Source organism: Acinonyx jubatus, chromosome C1 (assembly GCF_027475565.1).
Source record: "Acinonyx jubatus isolate Ajub_Pintada_27869175 chromosome C1, VMU_Ajub_asm_v1.0, whole genome shotgun sequence".
NCBI lineage: Eukaryota > Metazoa > Chordata > Mammalia > Carnivora > Felidae > Acinonyx > Acinonyx jubatus.
In genome coordinates, this window is record NC_069381.1 from 5,670,291 (window position 1) to 5,691,191 (window position 20,901).

Here is a 20,901-nt window from a genome sequence, read left to right on the forward strand (position 1 = left end):
GTGCTGACAGCTCAGAGCCTGGAGCCTGCTTCAGATTCTGTGTCTCCCTCTCTCTCTGCCCCTCCTCTGCTCATGCTCTCTCTCTCTCAAAAATAAAATAAACATTATATATATATATATATATATATATATATATATATATATATGTCAGATGATAAACCAACTGAGCCACCCAGGCTCCCCTAACAAAGGATTTCTTAACCGAGACTCAGAAGGCACAAACCATAAATAACAAGACAGACAATTCACTAAAATTAGAAACTTCTGTCCACCAAACCTCATCAACACCAGAAACCAAAGGACAATACAAGCCATGGACTGGGAAAAGCTGGGTACGGTTTGTAAACAACAAATGATTTGCCTTTAGAATTTACTAAGAACTCCTACAAGTAATTAAAGAAAAGGAAACCCCGAAGAGAAATGGGTAAAGGCTGTGAACAGAGAAAGAGAGTTCACTGTATTTTTTTTCTAACCTTCCAGTAAGCATGAAATATTTCACGATTTATAAGGCCAAAGCTCCAGTCAGTATCAGGTCTCGCAGGCTGGCTGTGCCACCCTGGATAAGTCACTTCCCCTCTCTGTGCCTCCTTTTCCTCCTTTGTGAAATTGAGGGCTGCATTGGAGGACCTGCCATGTCCCTTCCAGCACCAAAGGTCAATAACTTTTCAATCCATGAATGGATGAAGTGACACACCCACACCGAGGGCTATTGTTTGGCAATAAAAACGCAGACCCCTGCAGAAAAGCTACGATGGGGATAAACCTTGAAAACACCATGCTGCGTGAAAGCCAGACACAGAGGACCACATGTGGTAGGTTTCCACTTAGATGAGACGTGTGGAAGAAGCCAATCCACGGAGACAGAAGGTAGATCCGTGGTTGCCAGGAGCTGGGGGGAAGGGAGGACCGGAGGGGTGATGGCTAATCGGTGTCGGTTTCTCTTTGGGGTGACGAAGACGTTCTAGAATTGCAGGGTTAAGTGCACGGGTCTGTGAACGCGCTAAAAGCCCCAGCGTCGTGCACCTCAAGTGGGTGAACTGGAGGGGACGCGAGCTGCGTCTCCATAAAGCCGTGAAAAGTAAAAGGCTCCGTTTTCCAAAAAGAGAAATGTTCGGTGACCCTCTATTCGTCCTGAGAGTATTCACCCCACAGCAGCAGTGAACCACAAACCGGGGTCCCAGCTGACCCGAATCCCCAAGCTCGGTTGGCTCCTTAGAGAAGTTGGGGACAGCCTATTAGTAAAACTGGAGGCTGGCGACCAACTTCTGCCTCTCCCCAGACGGCCTCTCCCATCACACAGATTGCCGATGTTGGAGAGAGGAAAAGGGATCCCGGGGTCCCGCAGGCAGTGTAATAAAGGGGGCCAGGGAGTGAAGGTCCCATTAGTCAAAGTGCACGAAAGTCCTCCTCTACAAACCGCAGGTAGAGAAAATCAAATCCCGCCCCTCGTGGCTGTCACGGCCACCCGAAAATGAACTAAAATGAAAATGCTGCTGGCAAGTGGGATGCTGGGACGTTTCGTGACTGAGTTGTAGTCCTGGGATGAAAATACAGGAGCTTTGGTTGTCTCCAGCTGTAAAAGTCATTTGGGGCCTAATATCGGTTTTATGGCCTTTTCCCGGGGTGTAACAACTGGAAAGTGCCCGAGGCAGGTCTCTGTGGGAAATCTAGGAGTGCTCCACATAGATTCTCCTGCCTCAACCAGTGAGAGCCGGCTAGCAGCTAGGAAACAATTACATTATTTCTGCGGTACAGCTCGATACGTCCCCAATAAAAGTTAATGATTATGCGCAGACTTGCAGACGTCCGAGAGTCTAGACCCAAGACGCTGGGAGAAATCTTTGCACGTTCACTCTCTGGCCTTCCGCGCGAGTAGAACCTTAACGTCACTTCCACACCAGCCTCAAGCCGTTCGCCGATCTGCCCCTTTGGGTCACCCGCACCGTCCTGCATTAGAAGGTCACTCTGATAACTTCCTTATTCACCCAGGATGTGTTCATTGAGCACCTGCTGTGCGCCAGGCATGCTGTCCTGGAGCTGACCTCTGGCGGCAAGGTTAGGGGCACGGGTGGCAAGCAGGCAAGTGTGCAAAAGAGCCTCTCAGGGCTGTGACAGGGACAGAGGGGCTCGGGAAGGCGCCTCCGAGGAGAGGACATCTGAGCTGAGACCTGGAAGACATGGGAGCAACCAGGAGAACCGGACAGAAAGTACTCATGCCGGAAGGAGAAGCCAGGGCCAGAGGCCAGTGAGTGAGGCTCATTTGGGACAGGGCTGGGGTGTTGGACAGGAGGCCCCGAGGGCTTGTGAGGGACTGAGTGGCAGATGAGCAGAATGGATGGGGGAGGGGAGAGGGTCGGAGGAGACGCGGACCGGGAAACCAGGGAGGAGGCTCCTGCAGGTGTCTGGGCGAGTCAACAGCGGTTCCGAGGGTGATCGTGGTGGAGGGTGGAGAGCGGGACAAGGGTTCTGGCCTCGTCGCGGGCGCAGGTTAGAGCCGCCTGGTGCAGGTGGTCTCGGGGGTCTGTGGACACAGGGCCTCCCTGCGTCTCTCTCCACCGAAGGGGCCATGGGCATGCCCACCTGTGTGTCCTACCTGCTTTGTCAAACTCTCCGGGCCGAGACGCACAGGAGGAGATGCGTTTGACATTAAGCCCAGACTACATAACAGAAACCAATATTTTACCAAAATACTTATATATGCCTGCTGTATTTTCTATCTTGCTCTATTAAAAAAATTTTTTTTAAGTGTTTATTTATTTTTGAGAGAGAGAGACAGAGCACGAGCAGGGGAGGGACAGAGAGAGAGGGAGACACAGAATCCGAAGCAGGCTCCAGGCTCCGAGCTGTCAGCACAGGGCCCGACTCGGGGCTCGAACTCATGGACCGCGAGATCATGACCTGAGCCGAAGTCGGATGCTCAACCGACTGAGCCCCCCAGGCGCCCCTGCTGTGTTTTTTAAACATTTTTAAAGTTTATTTATTCATTCTGAGAGAGAGCGAGAGAACGCCAGCAGGGGAGAGGTAGAGAGAGAGGGAGACAGAATCCCAAGCAGGCTCCAAGCTGTCAGTACAAAGCCCAATGTGGGACCCAAACTCATGAACCATGAGATCATGACCCGAGCCGAAATCAAGAGTCGGATGCTTAAACAACTGAGCCACCCAGGCCCCCCACCTATTTTGTTTTTCTTTTTCATGCAGGTTGCAGTGGTACAGTGGCCTGCGATTGGGCACAGCGGTCACGAGAGTATGGCCCTGGATGAAGCCCGTTGTCCCTCCCCTGGCCCTCTTGCCTAGAGGGACACACACCATAGGCTGGCCCGCTGACAGAAGGGCAGACCCTACAAGTTGGCTGGGGACCCTTGGGGCAGGGGATCCCGGGGTCCCAGAAAACCAGAGTACAACCTGGAAGTGGGGACCGGGCTCCTTGCTCTATAAGGGAGGGTGTGGTCGGACCAAAGTGGGGCCCCTGAAAGCGTGACACCAGCACAGGGCCCCACCTGAGCTGTGGGGGAAGCAGACATCACCGCTGGGGTACCACCCTCATACCTGCCTGCCTCCTCTGCAGGTGTCTGGCTTCTTTTATGACTTGGACTATGCAGACACTTTCTTGAAAGTTTCAAATAGCTTGGTTCATAACATTCAGAAGTAAAAGTCCAGTTCTGGTAACAAAGAGGAAGGCCGGGTACCCGGGAGTGGTGATCAGTCCTTTATCAGATGCCCAAACAGCTAAAACCCCTGAGCCCCCTAGGACGGCAAGTGGCCCCCACAGCATCCATCTAAGACCTGCCGCTGAAGGGACACCTGTGGCCTTTGAAGTTGTTGTTCCCGCGTCTTCTAGAAGACCATCCAGATACAATTAGAAATGCAATTGCAGGGGTGCTTGAGTGGCTCAGTTGGTTAAGCATCTGACCTTTGATTTGGGCTTGGATCATGATCTCATAGTTCCTGGGTCCGAACCCCACGTCGGGCTTTGCACTGACAGGGAGGAGCCTGCTTGGGATTCTCTCTCTTCCCGCTCTCTCTCTGCCCCTCACCCACTTGAGCAGGCATATCGTGTTAGGTAAGAGTCCAGTTTTGTTCTTGTGTATGTGGATGTCCAGTTTTCCCAGCACCGTTGGGAAAAGACCGTCCTTTCCTCCATGGAATGGTCTTGGGACCCTTGTTGAAAATCATTTGACCAGTTAGGTGAGGATTTCTTTCTGGGATATCTATTTCACTTTCCTGTTCTAGATTATTCTATTGGTCTAGAAGTCTTGTCTCTGTGGCAGGACCACCCCGTTTTGATTACTGTAGCTTTGTAGGAAGTTTTGAAATCAGGCAGCGTGAGATTTCCTACTTTGTTTTTGTCCAGCATGGTTCCGGCTGTTCAGAGTCCCTTGCAATTGCATGTGAATTTTGGGGAGGGATTTTCTATTTCTGCAAAAACAGATTGTTAGGATTTTGATAGACATTGCGTCGAACGTGCAGATGTTACGATTGCTTTTCGGAGAGTTTGCAACTTATCATGTCGAAGCGATCTTTTGTTATGTTCTAACGTGCGTTTCCCTCATTGCTACTAAGGTTGCTGGACCGTTTGTATCGTTTGGATTGCTTGCTACTTCCTTTGCCCACTCGTTCTCCTGGAGTCTGAGGGTCACATACGTAAAGCATATTAGAGTATCAACACTCCCCGTGCTTCCATAACAATCACCAAATATTAGTTGGGCACCGCTTTAGACAAGCTGCTGTGTTGGATGGAGGTCTGCCTGAAGAGGTGAGGAACACCCCACAATCCCCGCCTTCACGGGGCAAGAAGGTAGATGGTAGTGAGAGTTACCCAAACCCGTAATTGCAAAATGGGTCGATTGGTGTTTGGGCAAGGACTGGCATGCTGTGAGGGGATCTGATCTGGCCTAGGGCTCCGCAAGGTCCCTCTCAGGAAGTGACATCGGAGTTGCAGTTCGATGAAGGAGTAGGAAATAACCACTTGCGGTGGGAGGGGGAGGGGCTGGAGAGATATTAGCAGGTGCAAGGCCCTGAGGCCCAAAGGAGCGGGCGGGCGGGCGTGTCCAGCGACGTGAAGGAATGTGTTTTGAGCTGGAATGTGAAGGAAGACCAGTGCAGGGGACTGGGGGGTGGGCACAGAGATTAGAGAGTTCCAGATCAAGGTGAGGCGGTCAGACAGTCGGCCAGCAACTGTTCATTTTCCTTTCTAGACTCTTTGTCCACAGCTATGGGTAAGATGGCCATCCAGGGCCTGGACTCCTAGTTTATGGTCTTTAAGGTCTGCCATTTTCTCGGATGAATTCACCGTTTATCACCCTGGGACGGAGGTTTCCTTGGTTGGTTCTTTCATCCATTCATTTATTCCACAGATATGCACTGAGCACCTGTGATGTGCAGGCAAGTAAGTAAGCTGATCTCAGACGCGGATGAGTTTTTGGAAGTGAATGAACGAGCGAAAAGGGAGGAAGTCCCCTGGGCTCTGTGTTGGGAGCTGGTGTGGCTGAGCAGCCCACCCTGGGGGTGGCACTAGGGTAGTGACACAGCCCCTGAAAGTGGGATGGGAGCTTTGTCTTCATCCTCAGGGCGGAGGGAAGTCCGAACTGGTTTTCAGCCCAGAAGTGGCCTCATCAGGCTTGTGGTTGGGAAAGGTCCCTCTGGCTTTGCTGGGGACGTTGAGGCCGGAGCTGCTGAATGGGCCCCAGAGGTCATGGAGGTCATTTCTGCAGTCCAAGTGGGACGTGAGGCCCCACGTGAGAAAGGGTAGAGGCAGTGAACCTCCAGTGATGTGGGTGGATGGCTCCAAGGTGTTCCAGAAGGCCGATCCACAAGACCTGGCAGAGGGTGGGTCAGGGGAGGGGGACCCAAGATGCAGAACCGGAGAATGTGCCAGTTAATGAGAAACGGAAGCACAGAGGGCACTGCTGTGAGTTAGTGCCCGGGGACACCTGTGCAAAGGGTAAGTTGGAAGAGGCAGAGAATTGGCAAAGTGTGATGGGGGCAGTGTGTGCATTTGAGGTATTTCAGGGGTGGAACAAGGTCTTTAGATGCGCTGAACACAGGGGCGAGAGAGAGGGGTGCGGACGGACCCTGGTTTCCAGCTTGGGCCACGGGATGGTGCTGTTTCGTGGCAGGTATCTTTCCTCATTCGTCATCGGCCTTTTACGTTTTGGGGGACGGGGTCAGTTCAGCTCACCGTGAAATAGTGGTCTGCCTGTACATTTTATTAACGTTAAAGTGAAGTACATCCCGGTCACAGAAACTTGGGTCCATGCTAAAGCCATTTGCTAAAAATAAAGCCCTTGGCATGCTCCGAACATTAGTGCAAGGCTGTGCCTGAACACAGGGTCGAGTTCATCACCTCCTCTAACATCCGGAGAACCTGAGTTTGTTTGTGATAAGCTCCCTACACCACCGTCTTCCTAAGATCCTGGAATTCCAGGTGTGACTAAGAAATCTGCCGACCCTGTGCTGATACTGTTACCCGAACGCTGTGCGCAGCCTGCCGAATCCCTCTTAAACAATCACCAAAACAACCATTTCTCTCGTTCCCAGTACGGCTTGGAGCCACAAAAATTAATTACATCACCTGTAAAATTAGCCCTGTGTTCTGCATCGAAAGGTCAATGTTCAGACTGAGGGATGGTTTAGTGCTTTCAAACACAGGGCTCAGCATATAAATATTTATCACAGGAGGACAGGAACTCATTGTACACGGTGTGTTTACCTTATCAGGCAGTTACCTAGGGCAAAGAGTCCGCTGTCTGCTTCCTGTCCCAATTTCTCTTGCCCAAGACCTTGGGCAATTGTTTATTTGACAGAGTGTTCTGTCCCATTCCCTTTCTTCTGGGAATAAAGGCACAGGATATGCTGAACAAATACATCACCTGGTCCACAGATACCTGGTTTGCAGAGAGGGGAGAGTTCTAGGCGTTTGCTTGAAAGATCCGACGTCGGTTATGAAAGCGAAAACTTCGGTGACACCCACAAGAGAACAGGGAACCTTAGTTTCTCCATCCCTGACTTTTGCTTTGTTTTGGTTGGTGTTTCGAAAGCTCCCAGTGGACTCTCTGGAATGCTCAAGCTTTTGACAGCGAAGATGGTGTAACAGAGACAGACAAACAAGGATCACAAATATGATTTGTGGCAAAAACACAACCTTCTCTTTTCTTACTGTTTTCTATGTTTATAAAGCAGGAATGTTAGAGAAACATTGGCCAAGCTGGCTTTAATCTGGCCACATATTTGTTTTGGCCACTCTTAGCTTTTATTTCAAAAGTTCTCATACTAACTAGCTCAGGCGATTGTTACATAAGAAAGCCCGGCTGGGCCGCGTGCCAAAAATTCAACTCAGCGTTTTTCCACCTCCTCATGGTGGTCCCCAGGAATGGGTCCGTGAGCCTGCAGCACAGAGATCTCGGGTTAAACTCAATGAGCTATGCTAGGAGCCTCTGACAACAAACTATTGTTCAAATGTCGGTTTTCATATCCCCCAATGTCTAGTTCTCCCTAATCAATCATTATACACCTTGTGTGGATTTATTAGAATCTGTTAGCCTTTTCTACCTGCATAGCTACTAACTCTTGAAGTTTCTAGCGACTTGCACTGTTACGTTTTAATTTGCCTTTAATTTTGCGTGTGTTCTGATTTGCATTTAAATTTGCATACATTCTCATTTGCATTTGATTTTGCACATATTCGAATTTGCATTTAATTCGATTGGCCATTTCTCTTCTTTCTGAATTGCCTGCTGTCCTTCACCTACTTTTTCTGGAGTTTTCTTGGAGTTTTAATATCGCAAAGATAAAGGATATTAAGAACAACAGCACTTCTGTTAGATAAAATCACCAATTATCCACTGGGCACTGCTCTAGTCCCGGGCATTGTGCAGGGGTTCTTATGCTTGGTCTAAATATACCCCTTTCAGGCTTCATAAGATAATCTTTCTACCTAATTTTCCAAAATTTGGAAAAAGCAAATTTATATTAATATCCAGTGACCCCCCTCACCCCCCCCCCCCCACACACACAAGGACAAGGATTGGTCTGTCTTGTGTGTTGGTGAATTCTAGCACCTAAATGTGCCTGGACCAAGTAGGCATTTGGTAAATTTGTCCAATAAACAGAAAGCCCATCAAGAAACTATTCTCTGGGGCGCCTGGGTGGCTCAGTCGGTTGAGCTGTCGACTTCAGCTCAGGTCATGATCTCGTGGTCCGTGAGTTCGAGCCCCGCGTCAGGCTCTGTGCTGACAGCTCAGAGCCTGGAGCCCGTTTTCAGATTCTGTGTCTCCCTCACTGCCCCTCCCCCGTTCATGCTCTGTCTCTCTCTGTCTCAAAAATAAATAAAAGTTAAAAAAAAAAAAAGAAATTATTCTCTATTTTTCCTCAGAGCCATTGTCTTTCTAGGAAAAAAAAAAATCCTAACCTTCTTATTCTAACCCCAATATCAGCCTCTCTCTCCTTCTCCTGATTATTTTTTAATGGTTCTTCCTCAAGATATTTTCTTGACATGCCATAATTAAAGATGTATCTGGTACCCTCGCTTCTGAGAACGGTGGGAACATATTCTCAGCTTTGCGGAAATCCTTGATGTATTTTATGGGCTTTTGGCCACAGCAACCTATTAGCCAGTGTCTTCGTTGGAATGGTTCACTCTAACTCCCTGAAAACTGATATAATAGAGCTTATTACCTTATCATTATAATTTTGCCAGATTTCCCTCATTCATTAGCTTATACTTGCCCATCCCAAAGTAAGTTTTCGGGGCCACAAAAACCTCAGGGAATAGGGAATGTGTCACGTCTGTAGGATGAACTGAGGAATTTCAGCACGGTCCCTCTTGCTCCAGAACCTCCACACTCAAGTTCAACTACGCCTGAGTTCCATTATTTATGGAGTGCTGACTCTGTGTCAGGTATTAGGCGAGGCACCAGCAGCGGAGATTGGTGCCTGGGGGCTAAAGATTTCCAGGCATTCTCTTTCAAAAAGTAGGTTCGACTGGGATAGACATCACATTAATCATGGATGCCTGGGGGTGAATCAATTTATGAGGTCCCTCAAGTTTACTGAGTCCCAAAGGGGCTGAACCAGGGTTCCCACCCAGGCAGTCTGGTGCCGGAGACCCCAGAGGCGTGTTGCCATCCTGCGTCATTGTGGGGAGGACGCACATGTATTCGCTGCGGTGATCCTGCCGTTCGCTGACGTGTTTGGAATCACCCTCTTGGAATTTGATTAGAAACTGAAGAACTTGGAATCCAATGTTGGCTCTCCTAGCAAGCTAAGCATGTGGCAAATGAATCACTTCACCTCTCCAGCCCCTGTTTTCTCATTCGTAAAGTGAACTCAGGCTCGATATCTGACCAGATTCCCTCCAGTTCTAATGATCAGCCGTCCCGTCTGAACCACGGCATCTCCTTCCCTTATAAGCTTCGTTTTTGCGCCCTTTTCTGTAAAATAGGGATATTGGGACTTGCCTGGCCCATCTTTCTGGGTGGCTGGGTGCGAATTACATGAACTAATAGCTTTGAAATCACTGAAGAAAACAGTAGGGTACTGTCTTGTGACCTTAGGTCGTCCATTGCCGGCCCACTGCTACTTCCTCTGGCTTGCAGCTCATTTTGAAGTTCAATTAATAATTTTTTAAATGGTTTATTTATTTTGAGAGAGAGTGAGAGAGAGAGAGAGAGAGAGAGAGAGAGAGTGGGGGAGGGACGCCCATGTGTGCGTCGAACTCAAGAAACATATCATGACCTGAGCTGAAGTCGGACGCTCAACCGACTGAGCCACCCAGGCACCCCTAGAATTTTTTTGAACACATTCTCCGTGCCTGTGTTTTACCGGAACGGAATGTTCTGGAATGTGTGTTAGAGAAAACGCAAAACTGACTAAGGAGGGGTGAATTATAATTTAAATTATAAACAAATGCTCTAATGAAGTTGTTTTTCGGCTGGTGGATGGCAATGCCCTTCGTGAGTGGGTGAGAATAGGGGAGGGGGAGGCCCGAACGGGGGAGGGGATACCGCAAGTTTGCTGATCTGCTATTACTTGGCTCAGTCTTTCCTCTCATTCATCACACTTGGCTCCCAACGACTTGGCTGATCCTAAAAGTCAAGCCCCCTCATCCTCCTCCAAAGAGATGGTTTGAACCCCTGAGGCAGGTATTTAGGAGAGAGTCTTGCCCCCCAAAAGCATTTCAATCGTGTCCTCTCAAAGGGCGTAATCGCTTGACTAAATCTCCCGCTTCGAAGAGGAAAACCCCTTTTGAGTAGTTCTGGTGTGGTTGTAAAAAAGAGCCCACCCCCTTCTCTATAGCCGTCCCCGATGAGCCCAGATTCGAAAAGATCCTGTCGGTACATGTTGTCATAGTGCTCAGGTTCATTATCAAAGGCTGTTTGCTAATAAATAAATAATAAACGTATTTTCCCACTCTCATTTAATTAGGAACTTTATGAGCTACCCGTGAGCTAAGAGTCTCACGACTAAAACAACGTGCAGCCAGGAAGGCAACTCACAGCAGCGCATGTGGCCCTTGTAGCTTGTGACGCGGTTTTTCTAGTATTCAGGATAATAGAGGCAGTGGTTCATTTTTATATGAAATGCTCTGTAAGGTAAAGTTGGGGGAAACGATTATAAATTCACGTCGAGGATGGTAACAAAAAGACAGAGGCAGGGGTGCATGGGGGGCTCAGTCGGTTAGGCGTCCAGCTTCGGCTCAGGTCACCATCTCACGGTTTGTGAGTTCGAGCCCCGCGTCGGGCTCTGTGCTGACAGCTCGGAGCCTGGAGCCTGCTTTGGATTCTGTGCCTCCCTCTCTCTCTGCCCCTCCCCTGCTCATGCTCTGTCTCTCTCTCTGTCTCTCTCTCTCTCAAAAAGAAACATTAACAAAAATTTAAAAAAAAAAAAGGTAGAGGCAGCCAGGTCACAATGGAACTTGATTGTATCTTGAAACTATGCAATAGCCATTCCTGTCCCAGACCCTCTCTCCTTCTCCGCCTTCTCGCCCTCCCTGGGTGATGTCATCACCCCTGTATCTTTACTTAAACTAAGTGACCCTTAAACTAAATGACTGGTCCCTGGTCCTGCTCGTGAGCTTCTGACGAGGTCCTCACTTCCTGTTAGGTCCCCAGGCTGCCAAATGGACCGGGCCCTGACAGAACCCTCGCCTTCACACCCACCCACCCACACCCGCTCTTCCTGGGCTCCTCGGGGGGCCTGTCGCTGCCTTCCCAGCCCCTCCCACCAGAACAGCATCAGGCCCCCTGGGGTCATGTTTCTGGTCACAGCCATTGTGACCACCTAGTGTCACCTGCATCATTCATTGCCTGCCAAGTCTCCCCTGCTCACTCCAGTCTCCTGACCCCTGATCCATTGTCTACACTGCAGGCAGGATCATCTTTCACAAATGCAGATTTATTCCTCTCTTTGATATTCCTCCATTTATTATTCCAAAGAGAAACCCAATTTCTTTAACACTTGATGCTTTGGTCTGATTCCTCCTCCCCCTTGAGGCACACTCCCCCCTCCAAGGTCCCCCGACCTTGGGACTGAGCTGAGTGCCCATGCGGTGCCCACGCACGCCGTTGCCCTGTAGAGACACGTGTTTCACGATGCATCGAGATGGCCTGTTTACCGCGTGGCTTACCCACACACGCAGGTGCAGTGGAGCATCCGTCTCCCTCTTCCTCCTCAATCAAATTGGACTCCAAGCCTCCATTGTACCCAGGGAAGCAGGAAAGTTCATGACTTTCATTCTCAGGCCTCCTGATGCTTCCCGTCCTGGTCCAGTGCCCTAACCAGAGTGAAATATTAGAGGCAGTCCCATCAGAGGGACACCGTAACTCCGGACGCCCTTGCCCCACCCACTCTGCTCTTGGCCGTTCCCGGACACTGGCATCCCAGCCCAGACTGGAGCCCTGGTGCCCAAGCCGTCCCCAGGAGGAGTCTCTCCATCCCCGGAGCAGTCTCAGGGACTGTTCCCAACCAAGGACCTCCAAGATCTATCTTCCCAGTGAATTCAGAACACAAGGAGGGGATGGCTTCCGGGGAATTTCTGCCCCATACACCTGCCCTGGGGAAGACTCTTGGAACCAGAGAGGGGAAAATATAAAGAGCCCAACATGGGTCGGTGTCCCTGAAAGTTATTCTGGACTTGCTCCCCTTCACTCAGCAGGGACCTCTAAGACAGGACCATGTCCCTCTCTGGCCTAGCACAGTGCCTGGTAATCAGAAGAAGACCAGTGAGGAAGCAAGCATCACTCCAGACCTACCAGATGTGCAAAGATGAAGAGGTCTGATGGGGCCGAGTGTCTTCAAGGACATGGAGAATCAGGGGTGTGGAGACGCTGTGGTGGGATCGTAAGTCAGGTCATCCACTTTGGGGAGCAGATGAAAATACCAAGTAAAGTTAAAAATGCCCGTTTCTTTCACCCTGAAATCCTACTTACAGCATAAATCTGGAGAAACGTCTGCTCAGGGGAGTGTGAACACACAGATGTTCATTGCATCATTGTTTATGACAGCAAAGAACCTGGACACCCATTGACAGGTAAAAAGGTAAATAAATTATAAAATATCCTTACGTAGAATAGTGTACTGCTGTGGGCTTCCACACATTTGCTCGTATTCTCCTTAATGGGATTTTGTAAAACTATGTCCCCCCTACCATATGTTTATTTCTTTATTGTTTATTTTTTGCCCTTATTATTTTTTTAAATGTTTATTTTTGAGAGAGAGAGAGAGAGAGAGAGAGAGAGAGAGAGCATGAGTGGGGGAGGGGCAGAGAGGGAGGGGGGACAGAGGATTTGAAGCGGGCTCCATGCCAACAGCGGGCTCCGAGCCCAACACAAGGCTCAAACTCATGAACCGTGAGATCATGACCTGAGCCGAAGTTGGACACTCAACCTACTGAGCCACGCAGGCACCCCTACAATCCATTTTTAAACACACAAAGTGGGATGCCTGGGTGGCTCAGTTGGTTAAGCATCTGGCCCTTGATTTTGGCTCAGGTCGAGCCCCACATTGGGGTCTGTGCTGACAGCACAGAGCCTGCTTGGGATTCTCCCTCTCCCTCTCTCTCTCCGCCCTTCCCCCTGTCTCTCACTCTCAAAATAAACAAATAAACATGAAAAAAAGTTAAAAAAATTTCTAAACACACAAAGAAACTCTTGTGTCATAGATGTCGTTCAATTATTTGGGGTCAATGTAATGAAAGACTCACAGCAAGTAACTTTAAATATTTTCTACCATGTATTGAGTGACTATCAAAGAAAATCAAATAATGTGTCTGAAAAGGAAGGAATCGAAAAAATGAAAACTGGAAGAATATTTGGATCTACCAGACCTGCAAGAACCAGCTGGAGATCGTAGCCAGCCTTGAATGGTAATAAACTGCGAAATGGAAATACACAGTATGGAAAACAAAACATCATTCAGATATGTGACCTTGATAAATGATGTCATAAAAAGAACTCAGTGCTTTTCTTAGCTTTATAAGAAAAGTGTTCCTGGTGGTTGGCTGGCTCAGTTGGTAGAACATACGACTCTTGATCTCAGGGTTGTAAGTTCGAGCCCCACATTGGGTGTAAAGATTGCTTAAAAAGAAAGAAAGGTTTCAGCTATTAAAGCCAACATGAATGCAGTGAATGATAAAGTGCTTGAACTTACGTGTAGATAAATCTGCAAAAATGAAGAAAAAGACGTGACAGAAATAAGAATATGATCTATAACAATTTGGGAAGACTGCATCAATTTCAAGATTGAATATATTAGCCTGTTTACAAAATTGTATGTGAATGTAGTTAAGAGCAACATATGAAAAATTTTGAAAATTTTTGAGTTATTCCAATTTACTGAATCCTGAAACTTGGCCAACAAGGTTTACAGAACTTCTGGATTGCAGATGAAGAAAAAACATAACAAATTAAGGCAATTCATTAAAATGACATTTCAAGACATTGTCTGTGACTTATTTGATAATAAAGATGTTAAATTTTTAAAAAGTATCAGGCAGTATAAAAGCAGTTAGAAAAGATTGTAATGTTATTGCTGTTAGGTCAATAGAAGTTAAGAGAGGGTTCAGCATCTTGACCGTTGTCGTTGATGTTAAGAGAAAATCTCTAGTTATGGGGATCTTGGATAACCTAATAACTACCCACTTAATAGACGATCTTTGGAAACATTTGATGCTGTTAAAAATAATTTTTAAATGGTAAAATCAGCTTAACTCAGACAAATATTAGATGAATGTGTGTCAAAGATATAACTCATCAACTGATGAAGAAGCCAATAGGATGTTACAATCCACGCAAAGGAGAATTCAGAGAATACACTATAGAGAAAACCAAGAATGCTGAAATAAATATGCAAATTGATCCAAAACAGGTCCATATCCCCAGAGGGATAGTCTATCATATCTCCAGTGGATAATATTAATTTGCATTTCTGTGGACAAAGATCAATTATACTACTGCCAGTTTCTGTAACACACAGAGCTGTGAAGTAGCTCAAAACCAAAGGTGCATACAATGTCCATCGACAGATGAATGGATAAAGAAGAGGTGGTATATCTATACAATGGAGTGCTACTCGGCAATCAAAAAGAGTGACACTTTGCCATTTGCAACTACATGGATGGAACTAGAGGGTATTATGCTAAGCAACATTAGTCAGAGAAAGGCAAACATCAGATGACTTCACTCATATGAGGACTTTAAGATTCAAAACAGATGAACATAAGGGAAGGAAAGCAAAAATAATATAAAAACAGGGAGGGGGACAAAACAGAAGAGACTCTTAAATACAGAGAACAAACTGGAGGGGTTGTGGGTAGGAGGATGGGCTAAATGGGCAAAGGGCATTAAGGAAGACACTTGTGGGGAGGAGCACTGGGTGTTATATGTGGGGGATGAATCACTGGAATCTACGCCTGAAATCATTATTGCACTACACGATAAGTAACTTGGATGTAAATTTAAAAACAAAAAATAAAAAAATTTAAAAAACCCCAAAGTGCATATAAGCCAGAAGGACTGGAGACACCCAGGGTTCTCTTCTTCCCCTTTTCAGATTTCTCACCACTTTTCCTGACAATGCCATCCCCATGTCCAATGACAGCTAAGACCTGCTGGTGGTGTCATATGGCTAGTGACAGCCACACCTAAGAAACAAACAAAAATTACATCTACAATTTCCAAATGTCAACCAATGCTTTAGAGATTACCGGACCGAATAGATGAATGATGTATGTTACAACTTATCACTTTGTGATCATTCTATAAAAATATATATATTTGAGATTTAAAAGGCACATTTTAAATGTTTCTATATATCCATCAAGTGTTATATATAATATATATACTATAGTATATGAGTTTTATATTGTGATTTGTGTACTTATGTATTTCTATTATTATTTGTATATATATTATTAACATGTTATTATACGTTTCTTTTGTTTAATTTTTTTTAACGTTTATTTATTTTTGAGACAGAGAGAGACAGAGCATGAACAGGGGAGGGACAGAGAGAGAGGGAGACACAGAATCTGAAACAGGCTCCAGGCTCTGAGCTGTCAGCACAGAGCCCAACATGAGGCTCGAACTCACGGACCGCGAGATTGTGACCTGATCGTGACCGCTTAACCGGCTGAGCCACCCAGGCGCCCCTGTTATTATATGTTTCTATTACTATGACATTGCCAAATCTTTTGATATGCCTCCTGCATCAACACACACAGATACACACATTCATGGATGTGAGAACCAGAGACAACGCAGAGAGAAACGCCAGAGATCGGGAAGGCTTCCACATTCTGGCAGATTGTCACGAAACGTGGCTCTTACTTCTGAGCACAGAGGTGTGTGTTGAGATGAAATCTATAAATCACGGACAACGTGGTCAGTCTCCATGGAGACTTGTTCCACCCCCAGCCTCCCCCCACCCCCGGCAGGGGCACCTCCGTTTTACCCAGTGGCTCAAGTCCGAAATCCAAGTGTCATCTTGGATTCTTGTCTGTCTCACACTCCACAACCAACCTGTCGAAAACCTCTGTCATTTCTACTTCCAAAATATATTCCCCTCCCTTCCCTTCTTCGGAATATGACACTTCTCTCCATCTCTGTCCCACTGCCCACATCCGGCCTCCCTCCTGGGCAGGTGACAGCCTCTGCTCCCTTGCTCTCCCCACCGTCGCCTGCTCCCTGCCCTGCAGCCAAGGCGATCCTTAAAACAGCAAATCGGAAGTCATCATTCCCCTGCTTATACCCGTCAGTGGTTCCCCCTCCACCGAGAATATGCTAACTGCCCTCCCTTCACCAATAAAACTAAAAAATCTGGACCACTTCTGTTTCATATCCATTTAAAATGATAAACCTTCTCCCCTACCCCAGCCCAGGCCTTCCTTGATCTATCTTTCCATGTTATTTATCACATTATGCACTATATGATGCTATATAATATTAGACTTTGTATCTTTCTATATATTATATTCTTTAGGTAGTTTATTGTTGGCCTTCCCTTGCAATAAAGTATAAGCTTCATAGGACCGGAATATTTGAGGGGTTTATTCTATGCAAGTACTTAAAAAAGTGCCTGGTGCAATAAATACACGTGAATGAATGAATGAATGAATGGGTCTCCTCACTTACCAGATTTTTCCCTGGGCTAACAGGTTAGCCCGCCACATCTCATGGATGCCGGCAGAAGACGTGGGCCTCTCTGGGCCAGAGACCAGGACGTTAGTGCCCCCAGCACAGCCCGCAGCCCAGGCTTCACATTTGCATGGGTTTCCATTGCTCCCCAAACCGCAAGTCGGTGGCACCCAGCAAACCAGGCAGATGCTGCCCCCTCGGTGGGCGTGTGTCACAGGTGAGGAAACCTGAGTTCAGGGAGCCCGGATCTGTTCTAACGGACACATGGGCCACTGGTGTCCTCCTTCTGCCCCGAACGGGACATCATCTTTCTTTGCTGGACAGTCAGCCGCCCTGCCCTTTGCTCCGGAGGGAGGCTCTGCCTCTATCCTCTGAGACTGTTGACTAAACAAACATCTTTGAAAAGAGAATCCAGGGCACAGGCCGCCAGTGCCCCCCTCCCCCGCCGCCCGTTCCCAAGGTGCGCAGAAATGCAAGACATCGTGGAAACGGTCTCCCAGCTTCCCCTGCCGCTCTGTCCCATCATCCAGATTCTTTCGGCCTCTGTAGCACGAATCGCCTGACAATGACCTTCCTCATTTACGTGTTTGTAAATGAGCACCCACGCCCATGTCCTTCCCCTAGAGAATACCTTCTTCATGAGCAGGGAATTTCTCTGTATCACCTGGACCCCTCGCCTGCAGAGAGCTCTCAGGCAGCTGAGACACAGCACGTGCATGCACGTCAGTATTTCAAGGGGGAAACACAAACCGGACAAGATACTCTCAGATCAGGAAGGTAGGAGCCATGACAGAGGGACCGGTGCGGATGAGGACAGGGCACCGATGGAGAGAATGGCCCCAAAGAGGAAGGGGCACCTGCTGAGGGAAAGACTGGAGGCAGGGGAGCAGCTGGGAGGCCGCTGTGTGGACAAAGCCAAGAGGAGGAAGAGGAGAACGGAAGGTAACCTAGATTGTGGAGTGTTGACATCTGAGAACAGCCAGAGGCTGAGACGGGAATAGGGGAGGATGATCAGGTTTAGAGGAAAGGCAGGAGCTTGGTAGGTTTCCAGAAAGTAAGCGGGTGTGCTGCCAGCAGCAGGCAGGGGGTGGGGGACCAGGCCACACCTGGGCAGGTGACGAGCTGGTTTCAACACCAGGCACTTCTGTCCAGTGGGTAACCAGTCACTTCAGCTGCACCAGCTCGTTCGGTCCTCCCCTGGTCAAGGGCGTGGAGACCAAGGGCATGCAGGAGATTGTCTCTTCTGCCCGCTCGGGAGTCTAAGGTCATTGACTGCTTCTGGGGCCATCGCTCCAGGACAAGGTTCTGAGGACCATGCCTGGCAAGGAGAACAGGGCTGGCCAGCGAGACAGGGACAAGACATTTGTGGCCTTTGGCATACAGTGATCATGCTGGTTCACTGCCGTGAGTGGCACCCTCGTTCCAGGCAGGTTCCCCATCATCCCTGGGAAGAAGTGTCACTAGGCAACAAGATAAGCAGGTGTCATGCTGCTCCCTGAAAGGTGGCAGGGCACAGGGCATCGCGGCGTGCTGGTGTATCTGATCCACGTTCCGGAAGGAGGGTCATCGTCTCTGTCCTTGCCCCAAAGGTGGCTGCCGGTAGCCAGTATTCACCACTACTCCATTTTGGCCAGGGGAGACCTGGGACCCTAGCAATTCAGCTGAAGCCACCTTCCCTGAGCCCCTGAGCATGTAACTTCTGACCCATTCACCCAAGAATCTATGCAGAGACCCAAGCTCCTGCAATACTGTGTCATCGTGCCCGTGTAGAGTGTTTCGTACAAGCAACCTCAACCCACTCCCAAAAAGCTCGCTCATTTTTAAGAGATCAATTGCAGTGTATGGATCTTATCTTGAAAATCCTGCTTCGGGCACCTGGATGGCTCAGTCAAAGCATCCAACGTTGACTCGGGTCATGATCTCACGGTTCGTGGGTTCGGGACCCACGTTGGGCTCTGTGCTGACAGCTCGGAGCCCGGAGCCTGCTTCGGATTCTGTGTCTCCCTCTCTCTCTGCCCCTCCCGCATTCATGCTCTGTCTCTCTCTTTCTCTCTCAAAAGTAAACAATCATTAAAAATCAAAAAGAAAGAAAGAAAGAAAGAAAGAAAGAAAGAAAGAAAGACCCCGTTTCAAAGGAACCAATGGTAAAATTTGAGCCCTGATAATCAGGGATTCTGGTTAATTATTTGGTGTGATAATGCAGTAATTTTCTTCTAAAAAAAAAAAAAAGGCCTTTATCCTCTAGACGTACACCCTGAAAAATTCACTGTTGACATAACACCCAGGGGTTGCATCACACAAAGGCAGGGAAAGGATTGAGCATTGTTGAAGTTGCATGATGGGCACGTGGGGATCCGGACGCTTATTTTTATATGTGCTTGAAAATTTTCATAATAAAACATTTCCCAACTGTTTCCACAGATCTTAAAACAAATGGGCTCTGTGCTTTCTCTACGTTCACGCTTAGTTCCCATCGGCCGATCTCACTGAATCGTGTTCAGAGTGTTTCTGTTCTGTGCCCTCCCCCCAAGGATGCTTTTTGGGGGTTCCGTTGCTACGCGCTGGCTTTGCCCACTTCTTTAATCTGCCAGTAACTTTTCTTCTCTAGTGAGAATATTCTTCTCGAATTGCCCCCAGCTAATCAGAGAAAAGACATCAATTTTCCTTTCTATCCTTTCTGGACTTCCTTAACTCTTTTTTTCAACATGAGGAAGAAGAGAAAAATGGGAAGAATTATAGTGTGTCGCCACACAAAACGGGGAAGGTCTATGTGCTGGCTTTTCTAGTCACAAGGGAGGGATTTTCCACTTTATTCTTTAAAAAAAAAAGGCAGCCTGTCTCTCTTCGAACAAACATTATCCGCTGCTCAGTACTGCTCAAGATTTACATCCACTGGGTTCCTCTGATGTGTTCCCCGGAAACTTTATCTATTGTCTCAGATAGAAGCTATTTTAGAAGCCAGAGCCCTTCGGACTCCTAAAGGAGCTTGGATGCTTCTAGGACAACCCTCTTTAAAAAGATACAAGCAGGAAATTTAACAGATTGATTGGTCCTTATGACAATCTCTAAAAATATACTCATCACCAAAATTAACATTTTAAAACTCTTCCCAGGAATCAAACAAGACAGTTACTACTTGCCCTGGGCAAGTGCAGATTGAAGGTACCCGTGATGACATATGTGTTTCTCTGGGGACGGCTGGGCAGGTGACAGTCGTGTGGTGTCGGTACAATGACATCAACACAGAGCCTGCATTTGAAATTTTGTTTCCCGCTCTCCCTTGAGAACATTTTTTGTTTTTTTCACAGGGTCTGAAGAGCGGCGATTGGAAAACGTTTGACATACGATCGTTCACAAATACTTTGCTTATCTCAAGGAAGAGGGGGAATATTCAGAGATCAAACATTAGAAATGTTACAAATGCAGGTGTAGGGACTGTCAGAATCACATAACAGGAGCCAATGTTCCCAGACTCCTAACCTCAAAACCCAGACAAAATATTCAGTGCAGTAGAAATGTCTCCCCTGGGACTATTATTACCCTTTGCATTCTGGAGGGCAAGTGGGACAGGAATAAATCTGTCCCTTTTCCTTTTCAGCGACTGAATGTTGCTTCTGTTGGACGCGGCTGCTTTCACCGCGCTCCCCGGGCTCCTCACAGAGAGGGGGTGTGTGGGGCTTCACGAGCGAGGATCGAGGGGCACCATGGAGACGTTCCCGCCATAAAAGTGTCTTCTCGCATTTTCAAGGTAAACAAATGTTAGTGCCACCAGGAAATAGACCACATGAAAAGAAACGTGGGGAATCTGGAAGAGCTGCCCAGGCAGTAATTCTTTTCATTTCCCAAGTTCATTACCCTCATTAACTCAAGTCAATGGGACAGAACAAAAGCCTTCTCAAAAGCCCCATCAACGTGAGGCATACATATTTTAAATCTACAGCTGTAAAAGAATGCAGCTGATTTTTCTTCTTGTTCACAGCGCGTTTCCAGTTTTCCTCTTATGATAAGTGTGCCTTGTAATACAGTCCTCGGATCCTATGTTACAAAGTACTATTTATCTTGAACTCATTGATGGGGTGGGGGGGTCGGAAGGCAAACAGCTGTAACCCCAACTTTCCCAGTTTAGACCGTAGGAGGTAGCAGGTGTCACAGGTAACCTGCTGAGAAGCGTGGGTGTCTGTAGGTAGAAGGTTAAACCCCATGAAAGTGCGAGGGTCCCCACCTCTTTGAAATTTCTGGGCGTCTGGTGGTCTGGGTGGGGTATGCCGCCCCT

The 20,901-nt window shown here is 47.7% G+C and overlaps 1 long non-coding RNA gene across 3 annotated transcripts; it reads left to right on the plus strand.

The window, feature by feature from the left end:
• Window positions 1–739: 739 nt before the first annotated feature.
• LOC106982187 (uncharacterized) lies at window positions 740–16,522 on the plus strand. 3 transcript variants are annotated; one of them, XR_008291889.1, is made up of 5 exons: window positions 747–2,245; window positions 4,561–4,753; window positions 5,196–5,386; window positions 12,149–12,534; window positions 15,716–16,522. It is a non-coding gene; the product is annotated as an uncharacterized LOC106982187 (long non-coding RNA). The 3 variants fall into 3 exon arrangements; XR_003420447.2 differs by having other exon boundaries at window positions 740–2,245; window positions 4,561–5,386; XR_008291890.1 differs by lacking the exon at window positions 747–2,245 and adding an exon at window positions 2,252–4,060 and having other exon boundaries at window positions 4,561–5,386.
• Window positions 16,523–20,901: the final 4,379 nt, after the last annotated feature.